Source organism: Engystomops pustulosus, chromosome 2 (genome assembly GCF_040894005.1).
Source record: "Engystomops pustulosus chromosome 2, aEngPut4.maternal, whole genome shotgun sequence".
Classification (NCBI taxonomy): Eukaryota; Metazoa; Chordata; class Amphibia; order Anura; family Leptodactylidae; genus Engystomops; species Engystomops pustulosus.
Window position 1 is genome coordinate 132,867,137 of NC_092412.1, and position 7,441 is coordinate 132,874,577.

Below are 7,441 nucleotides of genomic sequence, written 5' to 3' on the forward strand. Positions count from 1 at the left end.
TAAATACAGTTTTGAATGAAATTTTACATATTTAGCATCAAAACCCCCTATATAACCAACCCATTTTCAAATCTGCACCCCTCAAGCTATCAGAAACAGCTTTTACGAAGATTGTTAACCCCTTGAGATCTTCATAGTAATTGAATCAAAATGGAGGTGAAATTTAGAATGGTCATATTGTTCCCTTATACGTTCATTTAGCACCAAAATTTACACATTTCCAAAATATAAAAAGAGAAAACCCACCATACAATTTGTTCTGCAATTTCTCCTGAGTACAAAGACCCCCCACATGTGGCCGTTACTTGTTTTATGGGGGCACAGCGAGGCGCAGAAGGGAAGGAGGGCGCTGCAGCTGCCAGGAATTTAGTTTCCTCATTGGCCCCTTTTGAAGGCTATAAAATTTTCGCTTTTTCGTTATTGGGGCCATGTGACGGCATTTTTTTTGCGGGATGAGATGCTTTTTCCACTGTTACCATTTTGGGGTTGGTATCACCTATTGTTGAAAATTTAGGAACTTTTTTTGAGGGCAGGAGTAGAAAAGCATCAATTCTGTACTGGATTTTTGACTTTTTTTTTTTTGGTGTTCACCGTATAGACTAATAGTCATGTTATCTTTATTCTATGGGTTGATACGATTACGGGGATACCAGACATGAATATATTTTCTTACGTTTTACTAAATTTATCAAACAAAACCCTAATGTGGGGAAAAATCTATAATTTTTGTATTGCCATCTTCCAAGTGGCATAACTTTGTTACGTTTTTGGCTACGGAGCTGGTTGATGGCTTGTTTTTTGCGGGACATGTTGTACTTTGCACCAGTATCATGTCTGAGTACATATGGTTTTTTGGTCGCATTTTATATCATTTTTTGTGGGATTGAAAAGGTAAAAATCATAATTTTTGGAGGGTTTATAACAGTTTTTTTTTACGGCGTTTATCGTGGGGGTTCAATAATGATTTACTTTTATTCTACGGGTTGTTACGGACGCGGTGATACTATATATGTGGGGTTTGTGTTATGATTTAGACTTTTTTTTTGAGTTATATGTCTCTTTATATGTTTTGGAGGTTTGGGGCATTTTTAGTGATTTATGACTTTATTTTTTTATTGAATAACTTTTTTTTTTACTTTTTCACTTTTATACCATGGGACATGAAGAAGCAATCATCTGATTGCTTCTTCATGATAATATTCTGCAATACTCATGTATTGCAGAGTATTATCAGTGTCAGCCTATGCACTTGCATAGGCTGGCACTTTGCCAGTAAGATGACGTCACAGACGCCATCTTACTGGCAATTCTTGCTAGTAACTCTGGGGTCCAGATCGGACCCCAGAGTTACTATAGCAACGATCGGCGCCCCCCGAAAACGGTTCGGGGGGGCCGATCGTGGGGGAAAGACCCCCCAGATACTTGTTAGATGCCGCGGTCGCGCTGACCGCGGCATCTAACGGGTTAAGCACCCGCGATCGGAGACAACTCCGATCGCGGGTGTTACACTGGGGTGCCGGCTATTAGTTACAGCCGGCACCCCGTGTTTCCCGATGCCGGTTCGGCTCTGATCCAGAGCCGAGCCGGCATAGGAGCCGTGGCGGATATATCCGCCACTGAGCGCTAAGTCACTGCGCTCCGTGGCGGATATATCCGCCGCGGAGCGCGAAGGGGTTAAAATCTGCAGATCATATCAATTTACATTTTCGTAATGCGTACTAGCGTACAAATCATCTCGATTTCAAAGCTTCTGTAATCCACAGCAAATTTTCTGCTTCCAATTCTGTACAAAAGATCTCCTGCAGATCTTGGCCATATGAATCTACCCTTATATCATCAATGTGATGGGGAAGAATAATGTAAACATTGTTGTCCCCATAGGGAATTTTACCTATTTTAGTCACATTAAACTGAATGGTTTCTAAAAGTTGATACTTGAGATTAAATAAAATAGCTCACACAGGGCTTCAAGATTTTGGGATACAAAAATCCAGCATGGACAATGGGAATTTTAAACTAAAAAATACAAACAACAGATGTTAAATATCATATTCTATGTTGCTTTCGGTATTTCAGTCTGGTGGTGCTCTCCCCTGGATGAGTTGTGCTGCATGCATTACTACGTGTTGTGCCTTAGACTATCCCGGGGCTTGAATCTACAGCTGATGGCTCACAACTCTGTTTGGATGCCAACATGGGATGAGTGTCCATCTATTTCATCTGAAAAAGAGTTTGAGGGTCCAATGTGCCATTCTCAAGGTTGCCACTTAAATATTCTTTTATCTATACGGACAATGAGTTGTGAGGATGAATGATCTCTACTTCAAGTCATATATCTTAAGTCATATGGGACCGTGGCATACTGTGACAGTATACTGCCAGTATTCCAGGTTTGGTGACCCTTTTTTCTCATCACTTGGTACAATGATACAGACTACTGGTTGGAACTTAAATGGTTTGTCCACTTTTTGTCAGCAAAAATTTTATGTGGTTTGTATAAGGAAAAGTTATACAATTTTCCAATGTACTTTCTGTATCAATTCCTCACAGTTTTCTAGATCTCTGCTTGCTGTTCTTCTATATAAGCTTCTATGTTTATTTCCGCTGGATAGAAATTTGTCCATAGTCATTTGATGAATATGAAGATGCACAAGCTGTTCGTATCATAGAGTAATCAGAGCTGTGTGATGACGGCTCGTGTACCTGCGTGTCAATCACATGGCCATGTGCAAATTTCAATCCACTGTGAGTAAACATAGAATCTACAACCAGGGCTAAGCAGACATCCACCTTCGGAAGTCTGGATCATCCTGCTGCTAAAATAGGCAACTATCCATCTCCAGACTAAAGCTACCCATACCAGGCTGTGAGCAATTCCTGTGGAACACCATCCAATCAGCCATCTCCATCCAGTTGATTGTTACTGCTATTTTGGCCGTTCCTGGATTCCTAAATAAACAAACTGTTGAATAATTGACATCCTCTGTCTCTGAGTGATCCCTGGGTAAGGCTGACAACACCAAGGGCACCCCCTCACCACCACAAGGGATCCCTACACCGACATAGGGGTTGCCCCAAGGAGAAGCATCCGATTCCTTCAGCCTCTCCCTCCTATTCTTGTGCTTCCACCTGTTGGAGACCTGCCAGGTTTTGGATGAAGCCTTTGCCACTGGTACCCAGCACCATGACTGCAGAGGAGCACTAGGCAGCACTCTGCCAGCCCCTCAGGTACCTAGGGATCCGGCTGCCCCCAAGCCAGAAAAAGGCTAGGCCCCAGTGGTGGATGTTACATATACCTTACCTCTATTCTTAGTATTTTTGTGAATTTATCTACATTGTCAACACAATCTTGAAAACCCCATGTAAAAACTTAATCATGTTCCATGCATTTATCATGTACATGACATAATACATATATCATATTTTTTAATAAACATTCTATTGTTACACTTATATATGAAGTAGGTTTATAGCTCTTCTGGAAACCTACTTGACCTGCTCTGAGGAACAGAATAAAAATCTACTTGACCTGCTCTGGCATCCTGTTCCCATACCATGTCCTACATTGATTGCTGTGTCTGACTGGCCCAAAAGAGTACCAGAGGATCCTCTGGTGGACCCAAAATCTAACCTAATAATGAGGCCCAGACATCCAGAAGAAGAAGGCCAAATTTCATGGTTGATGAAGAGTGGGTCTTACAGAATAATTTTATTTGGTGGGCCATGTAAAACCAGTCCTGACTGGGCTGGAACTGTTATGAGACTGGAACTTTTATTATTTACTTCCAAGGTCCAATGTTCTGTTCATGTGATTATAGCAGCAACTAGTGCATGGCTGACATCACAGGTGCATGGCTGACATCACAGGTACATGGCTCACTGGTTACGGGTTCCCCTGGAACATGACAGTCAAGTGCTAAGAAGCAAGCAACTAGAGAGAAAGTTGTGTCAGCATTGTTTTATGTGTTTGCAAAAGGATTTTGGGTAATATTTGCATATGGCTGTACAGTTTTGGCCCCCAAGAACATATTTACCTTAAGTAACCTAAGCATCCCAGTCCAAGTCTTCAAAACTTATGACCATGCCATGTGGACACATTTATTCTGCAGATCCAATGACAAATAGAACTTTGAATTCAATAAACCCTGGCTACACTAGAATATGTCTTGAAATAACGCTTGCTAGACTCTAGCAGTATTTGCTTACTGTATCTTACTGGGCTTTTACCAGCTACAGATTAAATAAAGCCAGAGCTCCTCTTTTACGGACTGTGGAATGCTGACCATCTTTTTTCTCATTTTGCATTATTAGCATTGAGCTGAAAGACTCCCTTGATGTCGTGCCCCCAATAGGTGAGGTGATCACACTTACCTGTGCAGCAAAATACAATCTAAAAAATACTTTTATATGAAAACCTGGGATTAGAGTGAGTGATGCACAATGGTGCCGTCTTCCTCCAGAGTAAATAGTAAAGAGACATTACACGATGTAACTTGGTATAACAAAAAGATTTTTGTCCAGTGGGACTCTCACCTGATCGATGATCAGTATTCAGCATATAGAATTAAAGTTACGGGTATCCGGCAGCTCAACGTGTGTGGTTATCCCGTCCTCCGTGTTCCAGGGTCACCCGGGGAAGGTTTTTCAACGTACCGATCCTACTGATGCTCTACATACACGCAACTATGATCGCCCAAGGATGCCCCAGACTCCCGACATGTACAACAAATATCGGACTCGCCTTAGAAAAACGCAACAACGCTGCCTCCTCCGTACAGTTACTCCTCACTCCGAGGGCGCAGCAATTCTAGGACGTAGAATTATTGCGCCCTCGGAGTGCTGAGTAACTGTACGGAGGAGGCAGCGTTGTTGCGTTTTTCTAAGGCGAGTCCGATATTTGTTGTACATGTCGGGAGTCTGGGGCATCCTTGAGCGCTCATAGTTGCGTGTATGTAGAGCATCAGTAGGATCGGTACGTTAAAAAATACTTTTGTAAAGAGCCAATCCTAATCTGATATACAAATCATGGAGGAATGCATTGCCACTACAACGGTAGAAAATAAAAATGACCTAGTGCCCAGTATTCCTATTGTATATTTTCTGGAACCCTATTACTTTCTTCACCAGGTTTTTCCAGGGTATAACTTCAATAGAAAGCCCATTCATCCAGTTTATTGTAAGTATTACTTTTGCTATTTAGGCCAATCTACAAAACATAGTCTGATATTTCTAAAAATAAAAAATTTAAATAAAGTTAAAAAATTTATAAAATGTAAAAGTTAAAATCACTCCCCTTTCCCTAGAACTGGTATAAAATAAACAATAACAATCATAAACAATCACCGCATTGCAAAAGTCCAGTTCTATCAATATATAAAAAAGGTTAGGTGAGCCCCGTAACGGAAAATAGCACTCAAATATCCGAAATGTCCATACCGTCCCCAAAATGGTAGCAATGAAATCATATCCTGCAAAAAATAACACCTTACACAGCCTTGCAGCTACTTGCAGTGGGGGGTGCGCATGAAATAAAAAACTGGGAAGCCGAGAGGCGCTTGGGCGCTGTCTGCCTGAGCGCCTCTGGATGTTTTACAAAGTTATTATTTCATTAATAAAGATGCCAGAAAACATGTTAAAAAATGGTTCCCCCATCCCCTAGTCCAGTGATGGTGAACTTTTAGGGACTGAGTGCCGAAACTACATGCAAAAGCCACATATTTTTCACAAAGTGCCAATTTAAAGTAACTCACAGGTTTCAAACATATTGCGCCCTGAGGACACCAATACAGGAGAAAGACTGAGAAATTTGGATTGTTATTATACACTCACCGGCCAATTTAAAGTAACTCACAGGTTTCAAACATATTGGCGCCCTGAGGACACCAATACAGGAGAAAGACTGAGAAATTTGGATTGTTATTATACACTCACCGGCCACTTTATTAGGTACACCTGTCCAACTGCTCGTTAACACTTAATTTCTAATCAGCCAATCACATGGCGGCAACTCAGTGCATTTAGGCATGTAGACATGGTCAAGACAATCCCCTGCAGTTCAAACCGAGCATCAGTATGGGGAAGAAAGGTGATTTGAGTGCCTTTGAACGTGGCATGGTTGTTGGTGCCAGAAGGGCTGGTCTGAGTATTTCAGAAACTGCTGATCTACTCGGATTTTCACGCACAACCATCTCTAGGGTTTACAGAGAATGGTCCGAAAAAGAAAAAACATCCAGTGAGCGGCAGTTCTGTGGGCGGAAATGCCTTGTTGATGCCAGAGGTCAGAGGAGAATGGGCAGACTGGTTTGAGCTGATAGAAAGGCAACAGTGACTCAAATCGCCACCCGTTACAACCAAGGTAGGCAGAAGAGCATCTCTGAACGCACAGTACGTCGAACTTTGAGGCAGATGAGCTACAGCAGCAGAAGACCACACCGGGTGCCACTCCTTTCAGCTAAGAACAGGAAACTGAGGCTACAATTTGCACAAGCTCATCGAAATTGGACAGTAGAAGATTGGAAAAACGTTGCCTGGTCTGATGAGTCTCGATTTCTGCTGCGACATTCGGATGGTAGGGTCAGAATTTGGCGTCAACAACATGAAAGCATGGATCCATCCTGCCTTGTATCAACGGTTCAGGCTGGTGGTGGTGGTGTCATGGTGTGGGGAATATTTTCTTGGCACTCTTTGGGCCCCTTGGTACCAATTGAGCATCGTTGCAACGCCACAGCCTACCTGAGTATTGTTGCTGACCATGTCCATCCCTTTATGACCACAATGTACCCAACATCTGATGGCTACTTTCAGCAGGATAATGCGCCATGTCATAAAGCTGGAATCATCTCAGACTGGTTTCTTGAACATGACAATGAGTTCACTGTACTCAAATGGTCTCCACAGTCACCAGATCTCAATCCAATAGAGCATCTTTGGGATGTGGTGGAACGGGAGATTCGCATCATGGATGTGCAGCCGACAAATCTGCGGCAACTGTGTGATGCCATCATGTCAATATGGACCAAAATCTCTGAGGAATGCTTCCAGCACCTTGTTGAATCTATGCCACGAAGAATTGAGGCAGTTCTGAAGGCAAAAGGGGGTCCAACCCTTTACTAGCATGGTGTACCTAATAAAGTGGCCGGTGAGTGTAGTTTCCCTCTAAAGGAAACTAACATCCTCTAACAGGATGAATCACGGGTCCAGAGAATGGGGCTACAATGATAATCAAGCTCTGTCCACACCTCCTTGAATTAGGTCTTGAGTCCTGAATGGTGACCTTTGTGCCGGGTGATGGCCTGGGTGCCCAAACAGAGGGCTCCGAGTGCCACATCTGGCACCCGTGCCATAGGTTCGCCACCACTGCCCTAGTCTAATCTATCAGCCTAATTAGGACACTCTACCACCAGTAATCTGGTAGTCCTTTAAACAGTTAAAGGAGATATAC